Source organism: Chiloscyllium plagiosum, unplaced genomic scaffold, assembly GCF_037043375.1.
Source record: "Chiloscyllium plagiosum isolate Xiang-an unplaced genomic scaffold, Cpla_swu_hap1 HiC_scaffold_44, whole genome shotgun sequence".
In the NCBI taxonomy this organism is placed as follows: domain Eukaryota; kingdom Metazoa; phylum Chordata; class Chondrichthyes; order Orectolobiformes; family Hemiscylliidae; genus Chiloscyllium; species Chiloscyllium plagiosum.
The window spans coordinates 23,886,760-23,914,495 of NW_028270182.1; the positions used below are offsets into that span (position 1 = coordinate 23,886,760).

General features: G+C 44.8%; 1 long non-coding RNA gene across 1 annotated transcript in view; it reads left to right on the forward strand.

Moving 5' to 3' along the window:
• Positions 1–24,348, forward strand: part of LOC122548169 (uncharacterized) — a 51,807-nt gene extending 27,459 nt beyond the window's left edge. The window contains exon 8 of the long non-coding RNA XR_015754340.1: positions 23,582–24,348. This is a non-coding gene — a long non-coding RNA (uncharacterized LOC122548169). The remainder of the gene's footprint in view (positions 1–23,581) is intronic.
• The last annotated feature ends 3,388 nt before the right edge of the window (positions 24,349–27,736 follow it).

Consider the following 27,736-nt stretch of genomic DNA (forward strand, 5'->3'; position numbering starts at 1 on the left):
GGTGGTGTCCAGATGTAGAGGGCATTGCTTTAGGGTGAATGGCTAAAATTTCAAAGGGGCCGAAAGGACAACTCTTTCATGCAGTGAGTGGAATGAGCTGCCAGAGGAAGTGGTGGAGGCTAGTACAATTAAAACATGTTAAAGGCATCGAAATAGACACACGATGTAGACATAGATAGAACAATACAGCACAGAACAGGCCCTTCGGCCCACAACGTTGTGCCGAACATTTGTCCTAGCTTAAGCACCCATCCATGTACCTATCCAATTGCCGCTTAAAGGTCACCAAAGATTCTGACTCTACCACTCCCACAGGCAGCGCATTCCATGCCCCCACCACTCTCGGGGTAAAGAACCCACCCCTGACATCTCCCCTATACCTTCCACCCTTCACCTTAAATTTATATCCCCTTGTAACACTCTGTTGTATCCGGGGAAAAAGTTTCTGACTGTCTACTCTATCTATTCCTCTGATCATCTTATAAACCTCTATCACGTCACCCCTCATCCTTCACCGTTCCAACGAGAAAAGGCCTAGCACTCTCAACCTATCCTTGTACGACCTATTCTCCATTCCAGACAAATCCTGGTAAATCTTCTCTGTACCCTCTCCAAAGCTTCCACATCTTTCCTAAAGTGAGGCGACCAGAACTGCACACAGTACTCCAAATGTGGCCTAACCAAAGTCCTGTACAGTTGCAACATCACTTCACGACTCTTGAATTCAATCCCTCTGCTAATGGACGCTAATACACCATAGGCCTTCTTACAAGCTCTATCCACCTGAGTGGCAACTTTCAAAGACCTATGAACATAGACCCCAAGATCCCCCTGTTCCTACACCTCACTAAGAACCCTACCGTTAACCCTGTATTCCGCATTCTTATTTGTCTTTCCAAAATGGTCAACCTCGCACTTGGCAGGGTTGAACTCCATCTGCCACTCCTCAGCCCAGCTCTGCATCATATCCAAGTCCCTTTGCAGCCGACAAGAGCCCTCCTCACTATCCACAACTCCACCAATCTTCGTATCATCTGCAAATTTACTGACCCACCCTTCGACTCCCTCATCCAAGTCATTAATAAAAAGTACGAACGGTAGAGGACCCAGAACTGATCCCTGCGGAACTCCACTTGTAACTGGGCTCCAGGCTGAATATTTACCATCTACCACCACTCTCTGACTTCAACTGGTTAGCCAGTTTTCTATCCAATTGGCCAAATTTCCCTCTATCCCATGCCTCCTGACTTTCCGCATAAGCCTACCATGGGGAACCTTATCAAATGCCTTACTAAAATCCATGTATACTACATCCACTGCTCTACCCTCATCCACATGCTTGGTCACCTCCTCAAAGAATTCAATAAGACTTGTAAGGCAAGACCTACCCTTCACAAATCCATGCTGGCTATCCCTAATCAAGCAGTGCCTTTCCAGATACTCATAAATCCTATCCTTCAGTACCCTTTCCATTACTTTACCTACCACCGAAGTAAGACTAACTGGCCTGTAATTCCCGGGGTTATCCCTATTCCCTTTTTTGAACAGGGGCACAACATTCGCCACTCTCCAGTCCCCTGGTACCACCCCCGTTGACAGTGAAGATGAAAAGATCATTGCCAACGGTACTGCAATTTCCTCTCTTGCTTCCCACATAATCCTAGGATATATCCCATCACGCCCGGGGGACTTGTCTATCCTCAAGTTGTTCAAAATATCAAACACATCTTCCTTCCTAACATGTATCTCCTCTAGCTTACCAGTCCGTTTCACACTCTCCTCTTCAACAATACGGTTCCTCTCATTTGCAAATACTGAAGAAAAGTACTAATTCAAGACCTCTCCTATCTCTTCCGACTCAATACACAGTCTCCCACTACTGTCCTTGATCGGACCTACCCTCGTGTTCGTCATTCTCATGTTTCTCACATACGCATAAAAAGCCTTTGGATTATCCTTGATCCTATCCGCCAAAGATTTTTCATGCCCTCTCTTAGCTCTCCTAATCCCTTTCTTCAGGTCCCTTCTGGCTATCCTGTATCCCTCCACTGCTCAGTCTGAACCCTGTTTCCTCAACCTTATGTAAGCCTCCTTCTTCCTCTTTACAAGACATTCAACCTCCCTCGTCAACCAAGGTTCCCTCACACGACCATTTCTTTCCTGCCTGACCGGTACATACATATCAAGGACACGTCGTATCTGTTCCTTGAAAAAGTTCCACATTTCCACGACATCCTTCCCCAACAGCCTATGCTCCCAACTTATGCTCCTCAGATCCTGTCTTACAGCATCGTAGTTACCCTTCCCCCAATTGTAAAACCTACCCTGTTGCACGCACCTATCTCTCTCCATAACCAAGGTGAAAGTCACAGAATTGTGGTCACCATCACCAAAATGTTCACCCACTAACAAGCCCATCACTTGTCCCGGTTCATTACCGAGTACCAAATCCAAAATGGCCTCCCCTCTGGTCGGACAATCTACATACTGTGTTAGAAAAGCTTCCTGGACACACTGCAGAAACACCGCCCCATCCAACCTACTAGATCTAAAGAGCTTCCAATCAATATTTGGGAAGTTGAAATCGCCCATGACTACTACCCTGTGGCTTCTGCACCTTTCCAAAATCTGTTTTCCAATCTGTTTCTCCACATCTCTGCTGCTATTGGGGGGCCTATAGTAAACACCCAACAAGGTGACTGCACCTTTCCTATTTCTGACTTCAGCCCATACTACCTCTAAAGGCAGATCCCCCTCGAACTGCCTTTCTGCAGCTATTATACCATTTCTAATTAGCAACACCACCCCCCATCCTTTTTTACCACCCTCCCTAATCCTACTGAAACATCTGTAACCAGGAACCTCCAACAACTATTCCTGTCCCTCTTCTATCCACGTTTCCGTGATGGCCACAACATCGTAGTCCCAGGTTCCACGCCTTAAGTTCACCGACCTTATTTCTGATACTCCTTGCGTTGAAGTATACGCACTTGAACCCATCTCTGTGTCCACAAGTATTCCCTGTCAGTGCTACCTTCTTCACAGCCTCCCCACACACTTGGACATCCTGACAAACAGCTAGCCTACTTACTGGACTACAAGTCCGGATCCCATCCCCCTGCCAAATTAGTTTAAACCCCCCCGAAGATAGCTAGCAAACCTACCCCCCAGGATATTGGTGCCCTTCTGGTTCAGGTGCAACCCGTCCTGCTTGTACAGGTCCCACCTTCCCCAGAATGCAGTCCAATTGTCCAAATACCTGAAGCCCTCCCTCCTACACCATCCTTGCAGCCACGTGTTCAACTGCACTCTCTCCCTATTCCTTGCCTCACTGTCACGTGGCACCGGCAACAACCCAGATTGGAAGCATTTACAGGGATGTGGGCCAAGTCCTGGCAAATGGGAATAGATCAGGTTTGGATACCTGGTTAACATAGATGAGTTAGACCGAAGGGTCTTTGTCGGTGCTATACATCTCTATGACTGTGGGATCATAACAGCTTACACTGTTCTGCTTCATCTCTGGGCTCCCTCATGACCACTTTGTCGATATCTAGCTTCCTCAATCTCGAACAATGGGTGTAATTTTGGTCTGTTTAGTATTTTACTATTACTTTTACAGACATTTTTGTAAGTTAATTTTTCACTGCTGCCCAGCCCCTGACCATGTGCTGCTTATTAACTTTTTTTTTTGAAAAATCTTTGACAGTCAAGAATTCTTTTTATCAAATTCTGTACCATTTTCATTCCCTGTAATCTGTTTTGCACTCCCTGAAACATCAACTGTGTTTCTCCTTCCACGGATACTAGTGATTAATGCCAAAGCCCTGTTGCCTGTGGAGAGGGTGATGTTTGACTTTCTTGTACAGCTGCAGTTTGTGTGGCGAAGGTGCTCTCACAATGTGGTTGGGTAAGAGAATTACAGAGTATTCATTACAGCAACAGTAAAGATCTGAAGATAATGTCCAAATCAAGAACAGTTTGTAGTTTTATTATCCTGCTTATAATTTCACAAAAATATTATTGAGAACTTTAGACATAAGGCCAGAGAAGGATGATATTAGATTAGATTACTTACGGTGTGGAAACAGGCCCTTCGGCCCAACAAGTCCACACCGCCCCGCCGAAGCGCAACCCACCCATACCCCTACATTTACCCCTTACCTAACACTACGGGCAATTTAGCATGGCCAATTCACCTGACCTGCACATCTTTGGACTGTGGGAGGAAACCGGAGCACCCGGAGGAAATCCACGCAGACACGGGGAGAACGTGCAAACTCCACACAGTCAGTCACCGTGGGCAGCACGGTGGCACAGTTGTGGGCGGCACGGTGGCACAGTGGTTAGCACTGCTGCCTCACAGCGCCAGAGACCCGGGTTCAATTCCCGCCTCAGGCGACTGACTGTGTAGAGTTTGCACGTTCTCCCCGTGTCTGCGTGGGTTTCCTCCGGGTGCTCCGGTTTCCTCCCACCATCCAAAAAGATGTGCAGGGTCAGGTGAATTGGCCATACTAAATTGCCTGTAGTGTTAGGTAAGGGGTAAATGTAGGGGTATGGGTGGGTTTCGCTTCGGTGGGTCGGTGTGGACTTGTTGGGCCGAAGGGCCTGTTTCCACACTGTAATCTACTCTAATCTAATCTGATCTAAAATCTAAAAAACCATGCCTTCTTTTGTGGAAGAGGCAGAGCAAGCGACTGAGGTTAACGAGGGAATATTTTGGGTACTGAAATCATAACTCTATTAGTTTCATAATGGTTATGGAAAAGAATAAGGCTTTTTTTTTAAATTGGAGTACCATGAATGTTAATGGCATGGGACAAGGACTTATCAAGTTTGGTTGGAGTAGACTGTTTAATGTCACCTTTCTAGCAGTCCCTGCAATTTTGGATGGTACGTAGTCGACTTGAATTGCTTTCTTCCTATGATATTATAGGGAGTAATTTGGTTGTGAAGTTTGAACCTTGATCTCACTGTATTTCTATTGGTCGTTCGTATCTCTTCAAAAAGATTAATTCCTCTGCAATTCCTTTAGCTATGATATTGCATCTTGGAATGGCCTCTGGAAATCTAGTTGATGCATCCATTATTGTTAACAAATATTATGCCCACTTTATTTGTTTTGAGGTCGGGGTCCTAGCCAATCAATGAAGACTCTTGTAAAATGTTCCTCAAATGCTGGAATAGTTAAGAAAGGTGCGGGTTTTATTATCGCTTGTGTTTTTCCAATTACCTGACATGTATGACAAGTCTGGCAAAATTCAACTACATCCTGTTGCAGTCCAGGCCAGTAAAAATGTCTCTGTATTTCATCCTGCGTTTTCTTCACTCCTGACTGACCTCCTTTCTGTACCCCATGGGCAATACGATTTGATGAACCTCTGCCCAATTATCATCTCTTTGAACATGTGATCGTATCCATTTCTTCATTTGGATATCATTTTGAAGGTAATAACACTCGGGGATACATTCAAAATTCCTAACTATGTTACAACTGCCTTTACATTTTATCTTTCCGCTGTAATCAATTAGCTTAGCTGAGCTAAAAATATTTGCATTATCACCTATTTGCTCCTGTTTTTTTTCTCAACAATCTGATGGACCAAGTCTCTGTTAATGCCACATAAGTTTCCTTATCTTTACACTTTTGATCTCTACTGTTTCAACTGGTAACAATGGAAACTTGTTACTCCACAATCAGGAAAGCTTCCACGATAAGACTCTTGCATTGCTTTAGTTGCCTGTATCTCCACTGGCTTTTCAACTAGAGTAGGCAGCACTCCTACTGGTGAATCAGCTATATTTTTCACAAGGACAAAGTGCATTCCTGGAGCTGAGAGTTTGTCCAATTTTTCTGCGACAATTTCTGGGCACTCTGTTTTCGCTTTACATAATTTTGCACTTTTTGTCTCTCGGTGAATTCCCTTTAGCAGTACCTTTCTGTAAATAGTCCTTTGGGAGCACATATCTCCTTATCCTTCATCATCACAGTCTGAAAGGATACTGTGTCTCTTAATATTGCATTCTCTTTACCTGCCCTATGTGTACAAACTTTCCAATCAGCTTATACACTCTGATGCAGCTTTCTAGCTTCCACTGTGCCTTCTGTTACCACTCCAACAAAACTCCTAGGCCTGCCCTCTTTTCCTGCATCTGTGTTTTTTTTTCCTGAACCGACCAACACATTGATTTCATTTGACCTAATTTGTTGCAGTGAAAACACCAGAGCTTTTTAACTTCTTTGTCTCCTTCAAGTATTTCCTTTTTACCCTGTGATAAGTTATCATTATGATCTTCAACGAGATCTACCTTTCCGTTTCCAAGTGAAGATTTCTCTTTGCCCCAATTTCTATCCCACATGGACTGAAATTGATTCTAGAAGCCAAATCAAGTTTTACAATCATTAATCACTAGACATGCTCACATTCATAAGCAACTTCATGTACATGTATTGCCGTTTTAACTCTCTGCTCTTCCGAATGAGTTTGCACTATGTCAGGCAGGGAAGTTTAGAACTCCTCCACATTCACTGTCTCTCGAAGTGCATAATAACTTTGCTCTCTTTTTAAAGCTCTAATCCATCTATCAAAATTACTTTTTTGATCCTTTCAAACTCAATAAGGGGTTGAACAGATTCGGCCTTAGATTTGTCTGTAGGCTTCTGGCACAAGCTCATATGCACTTTTCCCCCTCCTCATACTCCCCATATCTCTCGACTAAGTGTTGCGAATGTCTCACAAGCTCTACCCACAAATTCTGTTTGGATCAACACAACTCATATGCTCACGGGCCACTGCATTTGTTTAGCTACTTTTTCAAATGAAATAAAAATATTTTCCATGAATATACCGTGCATTTTTTGTTTTTTGTATATCCTGCTCTTTCTCCAGTGGTGCTTTTCCGTGAATATGCCTAAAACGTTTCTGACCAGGCTTTTGACCACCATGGTTTGCTCATTCTCACGCTGTTCCTCACTAAGCTTACCTTCAGCTGTCATCGCCATCCTTTTAAGCTGACTTCCATTCTAAGAGTCCATCTCTGAAGCTCAAATGCTCCCTCTTTTTCTTTTTCTCCTGCTAAAGCTATTTGTTTCTTTTCTCTTTTCTCTGCTAAGCCTATTCATTCTCTTTCTTTCTCTTCTAATATTAGTCATTACGCAAACTGCTTCATTTGCGATTGAAGTTTAGTCATCTCTATAGATCCTGATGGAGTTTCCAGCAAATTGGAATGGGGAGCTACTGCAAGCATCTCATCTTTCCTCACATTAGGAGATAGCTTCAACTCCAGCTCATCCACTAATTCCCACAGCTTGGACTTCATGTGCATTTTGTAAAAAAAATCCCAAAGTTAACTCTTCCACCTTCAAAACATACTTGGTGACTGCAAGAGGCATTGCTATCAGAAGCACTGTTTACTCAACCAAATCAACACCCGAAGTAAGAGACACTAACACCTGCCACTCGCCGACTAAATCCCACAAATGGCTCCCAATCTGTTATGTACCAGGCCCGACCACCCAAAACATTTTTAAGCAGGTAGCCCAGACAAAGACATTGCTATTGGTTGAAGGTTAGTGTACTGTGGATATTCCCGGAGTGAATTAACTGGTTAGAATGCCGAGATTTAAACAAACAAAATGTATTTACCAAATTACCTAATGAACACAAGGAGCCGAAAATAGAATATCTGAATATCCTATCCAAACTCGATAAGGTCTCCCGATTTAAGGATGCTGTTACAAATACTTACAAAATCACAAATAAACAAGCCCCTTAGCACAATCAGTAAATCTAATGCAGAAATCTTACAGATTATGAGGTCAGAAGTGCAAAAGAAGGGGGTAGAGCATCCAGTTTCAACAGTGACCCTGACTCAACCAAACCCCAAACTGTACCAACCTGCCCAGCAAGAGAGCTGACCACATCCTCTTGATTATATAAGTCTTTTTTTAAGTCTTGAAAGCTTTCTGCCTGAGGCATTACCTGCTAAGTATAAATAAAAGGGGCCAATGAACATTTCAAAATTCAGGCAGATTCTAATCTTGTATCGTTTAAAACCTCTCTGACAAAAAAAAATCAAGGACAACATAACCTTGTAAAGGGACCAGCTTTGTGACAACATGCCACATTTAGCTTTGGACCGAATTCAAAAAAAATGTTAATCTAACTGCTTTGAATACAATAAAGTGTATTAAAATAGAGCTGACGCGCATTCTGTGTTGAATTTACAAAATTGCCAAGTTAGAGCAATGAGAGGAAAGACCAGACAGACCCACACTCGCTGTGTATGGTCAGGGCAAGTATGTCCACTGTAAATCTACTGGTTGGCAACTGGTCTAGTCGAAGAGGGATCAGCACAGTAACTACAACTAGATTGTGTTTTTTGGTGGTGGTGGTGGGAGGTTCAGGTGATTACAGCATTGCAAACAGACAACACAGCAGATTCATCTTGCCTGCGATAAGAAAACATCTATAATTCTCCCTCACAACTAACTTCATGAGAATAATTGGTGATGGGAGATGTGACGATTAGCCAGCGATTCCAACATTCAATCCAGTCCACTTGTCATTGTGATCTGAAGATACCACACTGAAAAGAGTTAACTGGATCTGTTTGTTCAGTGACTGTGATTGATGTCAATCTCCATGGACCCTGATCGTGACACTGGATGGTTTCTCTCTTCTATTAGTAATGGGCTTCTTGTAAGGCTTTGTCCCATTGTAGCAGCAGATGCATCACCTTCACATTAACAGGGATGAACAGCTGCAGAGACAGGAAGATAAACATCTAAGAATAGTCTGGAATGTTCCATTAATGGATCAGAATCTGAGAACAGTAGACTGGAATGCTAAAACAATGGACAGAGTTTATCCGTTGGTCTTTTGTACCTTTCCTGGTCTTGGCTGACATTACCAGATCGGATATTCGGTGTACTGTTGATGATCCAGGCAGGTTACTATCCCTTCCTCGCTATTTTTGGTGTACCTGGTAAGTCTCTCCATCTCTATCCATTTATTAAGCCCATATGTCATGGTAAAACTCATTGCTATTTCTGTTATCTATATCTGGCAAAGACGAAAACTATTGTCTTCAGTTTCAAGTGTAACTTCTATTCATTACCCACAAATTTCAGAATCACCCACAACTCCGGCCTGACAAACATCTGAGAATAAGACTTCACAATCCAGATGTATCTTTTTGCCCTGAATTCATTTATGTCTGGGTATTCTGTCCATCACTAAACCTATCCACGACCTGCTTGATTATACTCCCAGTCCCTATCTTAGCGTCAATGCTGATGTTTGATAAACCATTATCTATGCCTTGGTAAAATTCTGACTTTATGGTTCCAACTCTCCTGTGAGCACTCTTTCAGTTGCAAATATTTCGATAACAACCTTGTTCTTGTCTCTAATGTAACTTCATGACAGGGACACTCTGTCAGAGTAGTAATGTCGCAAGAAATGTAATTCAGAGGCACAGGTTATTACACATAACCTGCCACTGTTTCACATGCTAACACAGATGATGTCAGAACATACATTCGAATACAGGAATTGGAAATAAAAGAGAGTTTAACTCATAACAACCATAACATCACCAACATTTTAACTATGATTTTATCTATTTCACTGATATGCTTTGGGAAAGAAATCTAGCATTATTACCTGGTCTGACTCAGACCCACAGCAATTTGCTTGGCTCTATACTGCCTGAAAGAATGACATCACAGTAAAGGGCATTTGGTGATGGTCAACAAATGCTGCCCTTGCCAGTGATGTAGGCATTCCATATAATAACAACATTAAATAAAACAAAGAATGATGCTAGAGTGAGTCGTGAGTTCATGGAATGCCCTGCCAGTAGCAGTGGTGGACTCTCCTTCATTATGGGCATTTAAACAGGCATTGGATAGGCATATGGAGGATAGTGGGCTAGTGTAGGTTAGGTGGGCTTGGATCGGGGCAACATCGAGGGCCAAAGGGCCTGTACTGCGCTGTATTCTTCTATGTTCTATGTTCTATGTAGATCAGAAGCAAAAATAACGAGAAATTGCCAGAGAAACTGAGCAGCACTGGCAGCTTCGGGTCGAGAGAAAAACAGAATTGGCACTTCGAGTCCAATGACCATACATCAGAACTGAACATCGCTGGGAAATAGTGTAATTGATGTTGGTGACAGGGATGCCTGTTGTGAAGGGGAGAAGGAGTGAATTGAATAGATGTAGAATGAGAGAGATAGACAGAATGAAGCAAACAAAGGAGATGTTGATGATCAGCTGGAATGGAAATATAAACGAGATTAACCTTATCTATTTTTCTCCTGTTCCCATATTACTGAAAATCATGCCCATTTTGGGTATACATCAAAGTCCCTGTTTTAAAATGAGTTATGTCCCTTTGTCTCTCTTCCTTAAGTGTGATCATCTACTTTGATTCATTAATGGGATGCTGGGTCAGTATTTAATTCCCTTTCCTCATTGTCCTTGAGAAGGTGTTGGTGAGCTGCCTTCCTGACCAATGCAGTCCTTGGGCTGTAAGTAGTCGGTGCTGAGGTCCATATAGTTTCATTTCTGTGAGACTTTGTATTGAGTGATATAAATAAGTGGCTGGCATGGCCATTTAAAACTTCAACTGAGAGTTAACCACATTGCTGTGGGTCTGGAGTTACATGTCAGCCCGACCAGGTGAAGATGGTAGATTTCTGAAGGGCATAAAGGTGCCAGGTAGGACAATCAATAATGGCTTCATTGGTTTGTTTGATTCTTAATTCCTGATATTTTATTGAATTTAAATTTCAACATTTGCTGAGCTGGAATTCAAATTCGGGGTCTGGGTCATCGCTTCGGTCCCTGGGTTAATATTCCGGAGATAATACAGCCATTGCCTCCTCAGCATCTCCAACGGCAATAGTGACGTTGCTGTTGGTCTGGCTTTGCTTCATAAGGCAACGTAATGATGTGGTAAAACATATCATCTTTCTCATTTTGTATTTATGAGAAGGCGAAATCGTGCGAAGTGCTCTTGGTGAAAAAGAGCTGGATGTCCTTGGTCAGGAGTCACTGACAGAATTCATATGGAGCAGTAATTAATCAGCACAGTAAATGAGTGGTGTCCTTCATTACTAAATGATTAAGTCAAAGATTGAAGACACCTCCCTGCAGTTGTACTGTTGTTGAGACAGTAGTTGGGGCACTCTGAACAGATTTTCTCTCCTTTATAATGAATGATCTCCTTGCTACAAAAAAAAAGTGTAATGGAGTTTCACCAGACTATCCCTACAGTGGTGGTACCATGAGAAGAGAGTGAAGGGGATGAGTGCTTAATCTGTATCGCTACAAAATAATAAACTAATTGCATTAAAACTTGAGTTTTATGGACTAACATTCAGTATTTCCAAAACAAAACGTTGATACCATGTTTTCTGCGATACACGTCTTCACGTTTGTACAAATGTATAGATAGGAAACGTTGAGAAGGATATTGGCCAAGTGCAGGAAAAGTGGCTGAGCATGGATGGACGTTTTGGTCAGCATGAACCAGATTGGGCTAAAGGGGTTGTCTCCGTGGTGTCGGACTCTATGATTCTATGATAGTTTACAGAGTTCTGTGGACCCTCATGTTGGTTGAGAGAGAGCTCGAGGTTCTGAATGAACTTTCACTGCCTCAATGTGCAGCTCGTGTGTGACCCTGCACTGAACGTCATGTTGTTTACAAACCTGTCAGCAGGCACACTCTGATAGAGTTAGCCATTCCCACCAGCTTCTGACCTCTGTACAGAAAACAAGCCCACCTTCTCTGTCACATAGTCCCATTTTTCTCAAAGCATTTCCTTCGCTCAAGGAGACTATGTCCTTGATTGTTTTCAGAGGGGCAATAAAACGGGGCCTGACTCCGATCAGTCTGGCTTCGTACAGACATGATATATGGAAGCAGATGAAACTTCCGGCCAAAGTGGTCATGCTTTAGAATGCACCTGTATAATGAAAGGCGAGCGTCAGCTCTTGTAGCTGCACTAGCTGAGCTGAGCTGAGCGGAGCAGTTTTCAGTTGAGTCTTGAACTGGGAAGTTCAACAGGGAGCTGTGGGGGGACTCTCTCTTTTCTGCCCTTCAACTTCAACCTGCAAACATGTGTTCCATTTATCCTGTTTTTAAAAGGGAGTTTGCTTATTGGGACAGTTGTGTTTATTTGGAACAGCATGATTAAATCTAGCTGGATAGGTTGAGTTCTGTAGGGGTTCCTTATTCTGTTCTTTGTGTTTCATTGTGCAATTTTGTGAATAAAGTTTTTGTCTGTTTTAAAATCTAGTTCACAATCTCCCTATCTTACTCCGGCTAATTGTACACTTACCGAAATAAATTGCAAAGTTATGCTTTGGGCTGCCTGATTAAGAACATTTTAAGTGGTCTAGCCTAGTCCATAACAGATTGGGGGCTCTTTGCGGGATTTTAAGCAGCAAGCGTGAGGTGCTCGTATCTTTATTTCGGGTTTTGGTTTGGTTGGGTAAACAAAGCTTGGGATAGCAATGGCTCTTTCCGTCGCCAAGAGTTTTCTGCAAGTGGATGCAGTGATTGGAAGTTTTGAAGAAAATGACTGAGACCAAGTTGAAGCATTAGCAGAGAAGCTGGAATCAGAACTGTCTGCTTCTGAGAGGAAAGGAGAGTTAGTTGCAGCATTAGGTCATCAATTAAACTTGCTGGAGAAACCATCAGAATCCATACAAATGGTAAGAATTCAATTGCAAATGAAGCAGCTTGACTTAGCGGCGAGACGTAGGGAAAGGGCAGCAGAAATGAAAGTTTCAGTTACGATTAAAAGCAGAAGAGAGGAAAAAATAGAGAGCAGCACAAGAGAGAGAAAAAGAGAGAGCAGCAGAGGAGAAAGAAAGAGAGATTTTGAAAAGCAAAAACTGACACTTAAAAAGGAGAGTAAGTGTAAAAGGCGGGAGATAAAGACTGGGGGTAGGATTAGCGAGGAAGACAGTGAGCATGAGCAAGCCCAATGTAGTCAGGAGCCTAGCCGAGTTCAAGCATTGCCTAAATTTGATGAGAAGGATGTGGAAGTATTTTTCAACGCTATTGAAAAGGTGGCTAAACAAATGCAGTGGCCAGTGGCAATGTGGGTTTTGTTGATCCAAACGAAATTTGTAAGTAAGGCTGTGAGATATTCTCATCCCTATCAGAGGTGGTATCTGCGGAATATGAGGAGCTGAAAGAAGCCATTTTAACTGCATATGATATTGTACCAGAAGCCTATAGACAATGTTTCAGGTCTCTAACAGGTACCCTGGTCAAACTTACATTGAGTTTGAAAGGATCAAACAGAGTAATTTCGATAGATGGATAAGAGCTTTAAAAATCAAGCAACTTATGTTGCCCTTAGAGAGGTAATTATTTTGGAGGAAGTTGTGCGATCTTATGTGGAAGAGCAGAGAGTGATAACGTCAAGGTTAGCAGCTGACGTGGCTAATGATTATGAGCTGGTCCATAAACTCGGTTTGGCTTCCAGAATCAATTTCAGTCCATCAGTAATAGAAATTGAAACAAAGAGATGTCCTCACGTGCAAAGGGAAAAGTAGGTAGCAGTGAAGACCATGAGACTAATTTGCCACAGAGTCCAAAAAGAAACCCTTGAGGGGAACTAAGAAATTAAAAGACTCCAGCGTTTTCATTCTAATAATGAGCCACACAAAATAACAGAGTTGCTGTGCGAGGAAAAAAAACAGATGTAGGAAAACCAGAGAAGACAGGAAGTTTTTTTGTAACAGTAACAAAAAGCATAAGGGAAGTTAGACAACTGCGTCAGAGTGTACAAGATGGTCAGAAGTTGGTCAAGGAGGACGTGCCAGATCTGCTTAAAACATCTAAATGCAAGGGTGAAGATTATTCACATAGGCCAGGCGTAATAGGTATGGAGGTTCCAAAATTAAGGGACACATAATCTTCTCAGTCTGTAATAGTGAGGGATGAGGAGATATGTACTCCTGAGGGACTATTGTCAGAAAACGTGCGGGTAGCAGGAATTCATGGCGAGGCAAAAAGTGCTCAGTTATGTAAAGTGAGGCTAGAAAGTCCAGAGAAGAGTGGAGAATGTGTAATAGTAGTACTGGACAAACTCCCAGCTCCAGGAATAAAATTTGTCCTTGCAAAAGCTACAGCTGATTCACCAGTAGGCATGCTGCCTACTCTAATTCGAAAGCAGTGGAGAACTGGAGAACGGCTATCCAGGAAGTTTACCTGATTGTGTGATCACAAGATCAAAGATGCACAGTTTGAAGCAGGAGAGATCAAAAAGCACAGATCAGGAATCTGACGGAGAGTTATCCGAAACTTTTTTTTTTACCAGATAAGTGGAACAAAGAAGGAGCAAGTAGGAAAACATGCATGTATTTTTTAGCTCTGCTAAGCTGATCGATTTGCAGCAGAACGATGGGGAATTAAAACAGTCAAAAGGCATTTAGCAAGACAGAGGGTGAATGCATTCCTGTGTTATTACTAAACAAATAATATCTTCATGCGGATATGGTGATCAGCACACATTGAAGCAGATCAAACGTGGGCAGAAATTCATCAAATTGTTTCGCCTGTTGGGTATAGAAAGGAGGATCTGCGAGTGGCACATGAGCTACCACTTGGAGATCATTTCGGGGTGAGAACAATACAGGCTGATGTAGAAATATATTTTCACTGGCCTGGACTACACAAACATGTAGTTGAATTTTGCCAGACGTCTCAAACATGTCACACAGGCAGTAATAAACCCTGGAACTTTATTACCTATTCCAGCATTTGAGAAACCTTTCACAAGAATCTTGATAGATTGCTTAGGTCCCCTACCTCAAGCAAAAAGTTGGAATAACAATTTATTAATGATAATGGATGTGTCGACTAGATGTCCAGAGGCAATCCCATTATGCAGCATCACAGCTAAAAGAATTGTAGAAAAAATACAATTTTTTTTACTAGATACGGACTACCAGTAGAGATCCAGACAGATCAAGGATCAAACCTCACATCCGAACTATTCAAGGCGGTGATGGATAACTTGGGAATAAAGCAATTCAAATTTACTGCGTACTATTTGGAATCACAGGGAGCATGAGAGAGATGGCAGCAAACACTGAAGACCATGTTGAGGTTTTATGGTCAGGATTATCCAAAATATTGCGATAAGCTAATTCCTTTTGAACTATTTGTAATCAGAGACGCACAGAATGAATCGACCAAATTCAGACTATTTGAATTAAGTTTTAGGCATTAAGTAAAAGGACGATTAACATTGGTTAAGGAGAAATTAATAAGTCAGAATTCAAAGACCACCCATTTGGACGATGTGTCAAATTTTAGGGAATGATGCTGTGGTTCTGTTCGCCGAGCTGGAAGTTTTTGTTGCAAACGTTTCGTCCCCTGTCTCGGTGACATCCTCAGTGCTTGGGAGCCTCCTGTGAAGCGCTTCTGTGGTGTTTCCTCCGGCATTTATAGTGGCCTGTCCCTGCCGCTTCCGGTTGTCAGTTTCAGCTGTCCGCTGTAGTGGCCGGTATATTGGGTCCAGGTCGATGTGTTTGTTGATGGAGTTTGTGGATGAGTGCCATGCTTCTAGGAATTCCCTGGCTGTTCTTTGTTTGGCTTGCCCTATAATGGTAGTGTTGTCCCAGTCAAATTCATGTTGCTTGTCGTCTGCGTGTGTGGCTACTAGGGATAGCTGGTCGTGTCGTTTCGTGGCTAGTTGATGTTCGTGGATGCGGATCGTTAGCTGTCTTCCTGTTTGTCCTATATAGTGTTTTGTGCAGTCCTTGCATGGGATTTTGTACACTACATTAGTTTTGCTCATGCTGAGTATCGGGTCCTTCGTTCTGGTGAGTTGTTGTCTGAGTGTGGCTGTTGGTTTGTGTGCTGTTATAAGTTCTAGTGGTCGCAGTACTCTGGCTATCATTTCAGAGATGTTCTTGATGTATGGTAGTGTGGCTAGTCCTTTGGGTTGCAGCATGTCCTCGTTCCGTTGTCTTTCCCTTAGGCATCTGTTGATCAAATTGCGAGGATATCCGTTTTTGGCGAATACCTTGTATAGGTGTTCCTCTTCCTCTTTTTGCAGTTCTGGTGTGCTGCAGTGTGTTGTGGCCCTTTTGAATAGTGTCTTGATGCAACTTTGTTAGTGTGTATTGGGGTGGTTGCTTTCATAGTTCAGGACTTGGTCTGTGTGTGTGGCTTTCCTTAGTGGTGAATTCTCCGTTTGGTGTTCTCTGTACCCTCACGTCTAGGAATGTGAGTTGGTTGTCCTTTTCTTCCTCTCTCGTGAATCGGATTCCTGTGAGTGTGGAGTTGATGATCCGGTGTGTTTTCTCTATTTCCGTGTTTTTAATGATTACAAATGTGTCATCAACGTATCTGACCCAGAGTTTGGGTTGAATTTGTGGTAAGACTGTTTGTTCTAACCTTTGCATTACTGCTTCTGCTATGAGTCCCGAGATCGGTGAGCCCATGGGTGTTCCGTTGATTTATTCCTATATCTGGTTGTTGAATGTGAAGTGTGTTGTGAGGCACAAGTCCAGTGGTTTAAGTATGCCGTCTTTGTTGATGGGTTCATCGTCCTGTTGTCTGTTGTCTGTTATGTCTGTTCAGCAATCATAAGTGGATCAGAAATCATAAATTCGCAATTTTGCAATTGGGAATACTTCCAGTAACAGTGAAGCCTTTAAATGCAAGTTTAAGTGTACCTTATCAAATTAGGAAGAAATTGAATGAGGTGAACTACTTGATACAGACTCCAGACTGGAAGAAATCTCAGAGTGGTGCCATGTGAATATGCTCAAAGGTATTTTGACAGGAAAGGAAAGCAAGAGGAGCAGGTATCGATGCCAGTGATGTGGGTGTTGGCCTGGTGTTCCAGAAGGAGGATGACGAGGGAATAGAAAAACTCTTTGGGTATTTTTCTAGGAAGTCGAATGTTCCTCAACAGAAATGTTCAACAGTGAAGAAAGAGACATTAAGCTTGGTGTTGGCATTACAACATTTCAGTGTTTATATTACCAACAATGTATCCGAGACACTGGTCGCAACCCATTGACGTTTGTGGAAAGATTTAAGGACAGAAATGCCAGACTGTTTAGATGGAGCTTCTTGTTGCAGCCATTCAATTTGACAATTGTGCATGTGACAGATCACAAAAACGTGAAAGCTGACGAGTTATTGAGACTCCAATGAGATATGGAGGCGTTCAGTGGCGGGTATGCGTTGGCCTGAATTTGCATGGGATTGTGCATGTTTGCATGTTAGTATAATGTATATATCTGGGTTTGAAGGGTTAAAAATGCAACCATCTGTTTGTATTGATGTTTTATTTTGAGGGGGGGAGATGTCACAAAGCACGTCGCTTTTTTGTCTCAAGGCTGTTTCTAGGCTCATGGGGGACTCTGCACTTGATTTTTTTCAGAGAAACAATAAAACGGGGCCAGGCTATAATCAGTCTGGTTTGGTGCAGAGATGAAAATGATTTTCAGAGGCTTTTTGTTTATATGGAAACATGTGAGACTTCAGGCCAAAGTGGTCATTCTTTATAAGTGACCTGTATAATGAACGGGGAGCGGTGAGTTCTTTAGCTGTGCTGAGCTGAGCTGAGTAGTTTTCAGTTGAGTCTTGAATTGGGAAGTTTAACAGAGTGCAGTGGGAAAACTCTGTCTCTTTTCTGAACTTAAACTTCAACCTGGAAGCATGCATTCCATTTATACTGTTTTTTATTGGGAGTTTGCTTATTGGGAGAGCTGTGTATATTCGGAACAGCATAATTAAGTCGAGCTGAATAGATTGAATTCTGTCAGGACTCTTTATTCTGTTCTTTGTGTTTCATTGTATAATTTTATGAATAAAGTTTTTGTCGATTTTAAAATCTAGTAGTCAACCTAGCTAAATTACTCTGGGTAATTTTCATTATACACTTACAAAAACAAATTGTGAAGTTATGCTCTGGGCTGCCTGCTTTAGAATATTTTGAGTGGTCTAGCCTAGTCCATAACATCTCGGAGATGGAAGATGCCTCCTTGGGACTTTGTACAAACTAAACACTTTCTCTCCTCATGGTCAGCAAACCATGTCGACGTAACATGTGTGGACCAATAGCAGTGGGACCAGGAAGAACATCATGGAGCAGTCTATCTGTGCAGTCTCTGCTTCATTGGTTTGTCGTGTTGCAGCATCAATGACATCCTCCTATTTCAGTGTAACAGTTTGGATGGGCTGAATGGTCTCTTCTGTTCATGTGTCTGTGTCTCGACGGACGGAATTACTTCCTCCTCGTCCGAGGGCAGAGGTTCAAGGACTTCAATGGGCAACCCGTAGTGCCTGCCTACTAGCACGTTGTGTTGACTAGATTCTATCTTCCTAAGTTATAGGAGACAAACAGGAGGCTGGAAGAACAAAACAAGCCAGGCAGCATCAAGTGGTGGGAAAGTCAACATTTCAGGACTGTTCTTCACCTGTTCTTCAGGACTGCGGGTGGGTTGAGAGAGAGCTGCAAATAAAAGGAAGGGAGTGGTTGGGGTGGGGAGAGCAGCGGGATGGTGAGGTAAGGATATGTGGACACAAGGGGTGGGTGCAACCTGGTTGGGCGATTGGAGGGATTAATCCAGGTGGAAGCCAGATGGCATGGTCGTCAGGTGGAATGGAAGGGTGGGGAATGGGCTGGCAACGAAGAAGGGGCATGGGTAGGGAGGTTATTTCAAATTGGAGAACACGATGCTGTGTCCTCCAGGCTGTAGCCCTGCCAGAAGAAGATAAAGTCTAGATTAGAGTGATGCTGGAAAAGCACAGCAGGTCAGGAAGCACCCGAGGAGCAGGAAAATCGACGTTTCGGGCAAAGGCCCTTCATCAGGAATAGAAGCAGGGTGCCTGCAGAGTGAGAGATAAATGAGAGGCCGGTGGGGGTGGGGAGAAAATAGCATAGAGTACAATAGGTAAATGGCCTGGGATGGAGTTGATAGGTCAGACAGGAGGGTGGGGGAGGGTAGCAAAGAATACAATGGGTGAATGGGCATGGGGATGAAGGTGATAGGTGAGAGAGGAGGATGGAATGGATAGGTGGAAAGGAAGATAGGCAGGTAGAACAGGTCATGAGGGCTGTGCTGAGCTGGAAGTTTGGAGCTGGGGTGAGGTGGGAATGAGGAAACTGGTGAAATCCACATTGAGGCGGAAGATGAGGTGTTCTTCCTCCAGGCGGGGGGTGGGGTGGTGAGGGAGTGTCGGTGGGGGAGGCCCAGGATCTGCATGTCCTCGGCAGAGTTGGAGGGGAATTAAAATGTTGGGCCACAGGGCAGTGTGGATGATTGGTGCGGGTGTCCCGCAAATGTTCCCTAAAGCGCTTTGCTGGGAGTCGTCCAGTCTCCACAATGTAGCGTAGACCGCATCGGGTGCAACGGATACAATAAATGATATTGGTGGGTGTGTAGATAAAACTTTGATGGATGTGGAAGGCTCCTTTGGGACCTTTTGATGGAGGTGAGGGAGGAGGTGTGGGCGCAGGTTTTGCAATTCCTGCAGTGGCAGGGGAAGGTGCCAGGATGGGAGGGTGTGTTGTTGGGGGCGTGGACCTGACCAGGTAGTCACGGAGGGAACAGTCTTTGTGGAAAGCGGAAATGGGTGGGGAGGGAAGTATATCCCTGGTGGTGGGGCCCGTTTGGAGGTGGCGGAAATGTCTTTGGATGTTTTGGTTTATGTGAAGGTTGGTTGGGTGGAAGGTGAGATCATTTCCAATTGCCACCGAGACATTAACCGCCTCAACGTGTCTACCCCCCTCCCTGACTCCAACCCCTCACCCTCACAACGCGCAGCCCTCCACTCCCACTGCTCCAATCCCAACCTCACCATCAAGCCAGCAGATAAAGGGGGCGCAGTGGTAATCTGGCGTACTGACCTCTACACAGCTGAAGCCAGACGTCAACTGGAAGACACCTCCTCCTACTGCCCCCTGAACCATGAACCCAACTCCCATCACCAAACCATCATCTCCCAGAACATACAGAATCTCATCACCTCAGGAGATCTCCCACCCACAGCTTCCATCCTCATATTCTAGGAACCCCACACCGCCCGATTCTACCTCCTTCCCAATATCCACAACCTGACAACCCTGGCTGACCCATTGTCTCAACATGCTCCTGCCTCACCGAACTCACCTCAACCTGCCTTGACACTGCCCTATCCCCCCTAGTCCAGGAACTCCCCACATACGTTTGAGACACCACCCACGCACTCCACTTCCTCCAAGACTTCTGTTTCCCTGACCCCCAATGCTTCATCTTAACCATGGATATCCAATCACTCTACACCTCCATCCGCCATGAGCAGGGCATCCAAGCCCTTCGTTTCTTCCTCTCGCAACGTCCCCAACAGTACCATTCCACCGACACTATCATTCGTTTGGCTGAGCTGGTCAACACCCTTATCAATTTCTACTTCGAATCCTCCCCCTTCCTCCAGATTTAAGGGGTAGTCATGGGAATCCATAAGGACACCAGCTATGCCTGTCTCTTGTTGGCTATGTAGAACTGTCCATCATCCGTAACTACACCGGCACCACTCCCCAGGTCTTCCTCCACTACATTGATGGCTGCATTGGCGCTACCTCGTGCTCCCGCGAGGAGGTTGAGCAATTCATCAACTTCACCAACACATTTCATCCCGAAATTAATTTCACCTGGACCAGCTCTGAAACCTCCCTCCCCTTCCTGGACCTCACCATGTCTATTAATGAAGATCGTCTTGAAACTGACATTTTTTTACAAACACACCGACTCCCACAGCTACCTGCATTACACCTCTTCCCACCCTACCTCCTGCCAAAATGCCATCCCGTATTCCCAACTCCACCGCCTCCGCCATATCTGCTCCCAGGAGGACCAGTTGCAACACAGAACACACCAAATGGTCTTCTTCTTTGGAGACCGCAATTTCCCTTCCCACTGGTTAAAGATGCCCTCCAACGCATCTCGTCCACATCCCACCCCTCCGCCCTCAAACCCCACCGCTCCAACCCTAACAAGGACAGAACCCCCCGGTGCTCACCTTCCACTCTACCAACCTTCGTATAAACCACATCATCCGATGACATTTACACCCCCTCCAAAGGACCCCACCACAGGGATGCATTTCTCTCCTCACCCATTTCCACTTTCCGCAAACACCGTTCCCTCCGTGACTACCTGGTTGGGTCCAAACCCCCCAACAACCCACCCTCCCTTCCTGGCACCTTCCCCTGCCACTGCAAAACGTGCGCCCACACCTCCCCCTCAGCTCCATCGAAGGTCCCAAAGGAGCCGTCCACATCCATCAAAGGTTTACCTACACATCCAACAATATCCTTTATTGTATCCGTTGCTCCCGATGCGGTCTACTCTACATTAGGCAGACTGGATGTCTCCTAGCAGAGCGCTTGAGGGAACTTCTCCGGGTCACCCACATCAATCAACCCCACCGCCCTGTGGCCCAACATTTCAATTTCCCCCCCCAACTCTGCCGAGGACACGCATGTCCTGGGCCTCCTTCACCGCTGCTCCCTCACCACCAGACGCCTGGAGGAAGAACGCCTCATCTTCCGCCTCGGAACACTTCAACCCCATTGCATCAATGTGGATTTCACCAGTTTCCTCATTTCACCTTCCCCACCTTCCCCTAGCTCCAACCTTCCATCTCAGCACTGCCCTCATGACCTGTCCTACCTGCCTATCTTCCTTTCCATCTATCCATGCTACCCTCCTCTCTCACCTTTCACCTGCACCCCCACGCCCATTCACCCATTGTACTCTTTGATATCTTTCCCCCACCCTCCTCTCTGACCTATCAACTCCATCCCCACCCCCATTCAACTATTGTACTCTATGCTACTTTCTCCCCACCCCCACCCCCACCCGCCTCTCATTTATCTCTCCACTCTGCAGGCACCCTGCCTCTATTCCTGATGAAGGGCTTTTGCTTTAAACTTCGATTTTCCTGCTCCTCAGATGCTGCCTAACCTGCTGTGCTTTTCCAGTACCACTCTAATCTAGATTCTGTTTTCCAGCATCTGCAGTCCTTGTTTTTACCTAGAAGGTAAGGTATTGTTACTCCAATTTGCAGTCGGCCTCACCATGACAACAGAGGAGACCAGGGATGGTTATGTTGTAAAGGGAGTGGGAAGGGGAATTGAAATCGGCGGTGACTGGAAGGTAAGGTCGGCCCCAGCAGTCCCGACAGTGATGCTCGGTGAAATGTGCTCTTAATTTATGTTCGGTCTCCCCAGTTTAGAGAAGACCATATCAGGAGCACCTGATGCAGTAAACTAGGTTGGAAAGAGGCAGGTGAACCTTTGTCTGACCATGGAAGTACTATTTGAAGCCCTATAAGGAGGTGGAGGAGGTGGTATGCCAGCAACTGATGCATCTTTTGCAATTCCAGGAGATGGGACCTGGGGGTGATTGAGGTAATTGGTCGGAGATTTGCCAGATGGTTGGGATCCAAACCTAGTTTACTGCATCTGGTGCACCCGATATCGTCTTCACTGCATTGGAAAGACCAAATGAAATGAAGGGAATGCTTTGCTGCGTATCTCAATCGGGCTTCTTTGGGCTGACCTGACCTCTCAGTCACTTCCTATTTCAATTCTCTCTCCCAATCCCTTTCCAACCTGCCCATCTTGGCCTCCTCCATTGCTACAATGAACCAAACCATAAATCGGAGGAGCAAGATCTCATCTGTCACCTGTGCAGCGTATACCCCAGGGACTCAACATTGAATTCTCCAATTTCAAATAACCTCCCTTCCAATCCCCCGACTCCCTTCCCAGGCCTTCCCCTCCCTTCCATTTCTCTAACAAACCCTTTGTTCAGCTAACACTTGGATTTAGCCTTCCCATCACCAACCCGCTGATAGCCTTTATCTGAGTTCACTTGTCCACACCTCGCCACTCTGCCTCCTCCTCTCTCACCCGCCCCTTTATCTATAGATTCGCTCCCCCCCCCACAGTCCTGATGAAGGGTTACATCCAAGGCGGTGACTTCTCAACGTCTTGATGCTGTCTTGTTTATTTTGATCTTCCAGCCTCCTGTGTGTCCATTTTGGATTCCAACAGCTGTTTTTTTTTAAAATTATCTTCTTGTTCTTCCTCCAGGCGTCTGGTGGTGAGGGAGCGGCAGTGAAGGAGGCCCAGGACCTGCGTGTCCTCGGCAGAGTTGGGGGGGGAATTGAAATGTTGGCCCACAGGGCGGTGGGGTTGATTGGTGTGGGTGTTCCGGAGATGTTCCCTCAAGCGCTCTGCTAGGAGGTGTCCAGTCTCCCTAATGTAGAGTAGACCGCATCGGGAGAGAGGGAATGTGTTGCGCCTCTTGTTTTCCAATAGTTCTGGTGGGCTGAATGACTTTCTCATATTACTGTGAAACCAGCTAGAGTTGCAGAAGGGTTTCCTCTTCTTTTTAACAGTGAAAATGTTTAATGTCCAGCAGTGTTTTTGATTAATATTATCTTCATATTAACAGCACAAGTTTGAATATTGTCCGGATTTGATATTTTAATACCTTAGGAGTTGACTCATTGATCTGAACATTATATAATCTTCACAGAACATCCCCCCTCTGATCGTATGGCAGATGGAAAGACATTGATGAAGGAGCTGAAGATGTTTGTGCCGAGAATGTTTCCCTGAGGATTGCCCACAGAGATATCCAGGAACTGGGAGGATTGATGTCCACCAACACGTTGTGTTCTGAATGATCCAACCAGTGGGGAGTTGACAACTGATTCCCATCAAGTTCAATTTTATTCAGTCTCCTTGACACGTTGTTCAATCAAATACTGCCATGATATCAGGGCCAATCATTCTCACGCTGTGTTCATATCTTTTGTTCATGTCAATAGGCCAAGGTGAATGTGTGGGGAGTGTTTCCTTCTATCAGCGGATAGTGACAACTGGGACCAGACAGTTAGGGGAGGGTACATCACTGAAATGTTTGGGGGGTGCTAGTGTGTTTCAATGGATATTGACCCATCAGAAAGTCGAGGGCTACAAAGAATTGGGCACGAAAGAGAAATTGGGGCCGAGTGCAGATCAGCCCTGACCTTGCTGAATTGAAGGCAGGCCTGAGGGTCTATGTAGCCTGGTGTTATTCCAATATACCCCGTAGTCCAGTCACTTTATGGCCTCTTCCATTTCCTGTGTTACTGACTTCAAGTAGCTGAATAAACTGATCCTGTTGCTGTGTAACTGGACACTTGTACTGCATGGAAATGTGTTGCTGGAAAAGCGCAGCAGGTCAGGCAGCATCTAGGGAACAGGAGAATCGAGGTTTCGGGCATTAGCCCTTCTTCAGGAATGAGGGAAGTTGGTCCAGCAGGCTAAGATAAAAGATAGGGAGGAGGGACTTGGGGGAGGGGCGTCAGAAATGTGATAGGTGGAAAGAGGTCAAGGTGAGGGTGACAGGTCAGACTGGGGTGGGGGCGGAGAGGTCGGGAAGAAGATTGCAGGTTAGGAAGGCGGTGCTGAATTTGATGGATTTGACTGAGACAGGCTGGGGGGAGGGGAAATGAGGAAACTGGTGAAATCCGAATTCATCCCTTGTGGTTGGAGGGTTCCTAGCCGGAAGATGAGGCGTTCTTCCTCCAACCGTCGTTTCGCTGTGGTCTGACGATGGAGGAGTCCAAAGACCTGCATATCCTTGGTGGAGTGGGAGGGGGAATTGAAATGTTGAGCTACAGGGTGGTTGGGTTGGTTGGTCCGGGTGTCCCAGAGGTGTTCTCTGAAACGCTCCGCAAGTAGGCGGCCTGTCTCCCCAATATAGAGGAGGCCACATCGGGTGCAAAGTGGAAGTGGAACTTTCCATGTGACATTGGTTGTCTTAATTTCTCTGCATCCCTCTCACGCTATCCAACCTATCACCCTCTGAACAGACTGTATGCTGTATGCTTCGATCCCACCCTGACTGTGTTATTCATCCTGTGCTGATAAGGGTGGTGCTACTGTAGTCTGGTGGACTCATCTCTCCATTTCAGAGACTGAGTGCCAGCTCTCAGATACCTCCACATATCACCTGCTGGCCCATAACCCTACCATGGCACATCAGGTCATTTATTTAACTAAATCTGACCACATTTCATCTGGAGATTCCCACCCACTCGCGCCCCCCATCGCCCCAACCTAACAGTCCCGAAGCTGATGGCCCTCTGAAAGCAGAGCTCGCTTCTATCTCTTCCTGAAAATCCACAAACAGAACTGCCTGGGCAGACCCATTGCTTCAGCCTGCTCCTGCCATACAGAGGTCACTGATATCCAGTATTAACCCACCGACTCCCACAGCTACCTGGAGTATACATCCTCACACCCTGTTTCCTACAAAGGTTCCATTCCAATCCCCCAGTTCCACTGTCTTCACCGCATCGAGGGAGTGCATGAATACACACGTGGGCCAAAGTTATAACAGTTCCTTCCAGGGTACATAGACCCTTCCTTGTTCCAGTACTATTCCAGCCACCATCCACAACTCTTTCTCCGATACGTAGATGATATCAAAGCTGCTGCTCCTCTGTCTTGTCCAGAATTGGAAAAGTTCATCGTTTCCAATTTGCACACCTCCCTGACATTGACCTGGTCTATCTCTGCCTCCTCCCTTCCTTTCCTCGACACCTCTGCTTCGATTTCTGGGGCTAGACCGATCACTGATATCCAGTATTAACACACCGACTCCCACAGCTACATGGAGTATACATCCTCACACCCTGTTTCCTGAAAAGGCTCCATTCCATTCTCCCAGTTCCTCCGTCTCCATACATTGCTTCTGATGATGTCAATTTCATGGTCTCTGAAATGTCCACGTTCTTCCTCAACTGAGAATTCCCCAGCACTGTTGTCGACTGGGCCCTCAACCAGTTCTGACCCACCTGATGCACTTCTACCCTCACCCTCTCTCCTCCCTCCTGCAACAGCGTTAGAGTTGTCCTTGTCCTTACCTACCATCCCACCAGCATTCACAGGCAGAAGATCATCAGTCTGCATTTCCCCCACCTCCAGCGAGGTGCCATCACCAGATACATATTTTCCTCCTCTCCCTTTTCCACTTTCTGAATGGACCATTCCCTCCAGGACACTCTAGACCGCTCTTTATTCACTCCCAACACCTACACCCACCTATCCCACCCCTCCACCACAGGTCCACTTCACTTTCTCCTACCGTAAGTGTTACACTTTCCCATTTACCTCCTCCATCCTCACTATCCAAGCATACCTTCCAGGTGAAGCACCATCCTATCAACATTTCCCATAACCTAGTCCATTACATTCTCTGCTCACATTGTGGTCTGCTCTACATTGGGGAAACTAACCGTAGACTGGGTGACTACTTCACAGAATATCCAAGCTATACTTATGCAAAAGACCCTAAGTTTCCAGTTGCCTGCCAGTTTAATACACCATCTTGTTCCCTGGCCAATATCTCTGCATCAGGCTTGATGCAGTGTTCCAGGACATTTCAACGCAAGCTGGAAGAAAAACACCTCATTTTCCACAGGCGGACTCTGCAGCCCTTCAGACTCAAAATAATGTTCAATAATTTTAGGTACTGAACTCTCCAATGCCCATACACCAGGCTTAGTTCTGACGTAGACATCCTTTACCTACCCCCTATTGTTAGCTACTAACAGTCTCTATTAACAGCTATTCAGCCTCTGCTGTATATAAATCAACATTTTCAGGGCTACCATCTATTCTGAGGAAGCGCACCGAACCAAAAGCTTTAACTCTGATTCCTCTGCACAGATGCCACAGATGTTTTGCAGCAACTTCGGTTTTTGTTTCATCAATGTCTCGCAATGATTTTGTCTCACAATGCAATACGTCATCGATATTTAGAGTCCTGTCAGACATAGGAACCTTGTAATTTCTCATTTAATGTCCATAACAAATTACTCGAGATTCAACTGAGATAGCAGCTTTGTTTATATCGTTCAGATCACTCAATTTGTCACAGTTCAGAAAGAAAAAGAAATCAAAAGAGCTGGAGGCAAACTCAGCAGGTCTGGCACCATCTTAGCAAAGATACACAGAATTAAGCTTTGTTTCCAATATGACTGATTCAGAACAGTGTCTTATCATATTCGATTCATTAACTCTGTTTCTCTCTGCAGATACTTCCTCATCTGTTGCGTTTCTCCACCATTTTCAGTTTGTATTTCTTGTTTTCGTATCACTATAATTCATGTTTCTTGACAGGGCTACTTGCTGAATTTAGTTATGTATGGACAAAGTAGTCCTTTCCTGTTCCTGTTATAGTTGGTGTGTCTGTGACACCTGTGTTACGTCCGAAATCTGTTTCTTCTTTAAGATTCAAAGGAAAAAAGAAGATTTTTGTGAATATCCTGAAAAGCTCAGGAACACCACTTTGTTTGAAAAGACATTTTAGAGGGAGCTGAGATAATAGGAATAGATTATTGATGATGGAAAACTCTTTGTCCTTCATTGAATTAGCTTGTCTACTCCTCTCCAACGGCTTTGATTTCATATCACATAATTATTTAGAGCAAAGGTGGGGGAAACTCAGCCCATTGTCTCTTTCAGCTTGGAATGACTATATCTCTACTGTTAGCCTCCTGTATTGTCCCCATAGCCCTTCACATTTTGTTATTAGTGTCTGCTTTTAATTGTAAGTATCCTGCCAGATATGAACAATATGATCAATCTCAAACAAAAAGAAAACAGAACTTAAAGGGCAAGCTCAGCAAATCTGGCA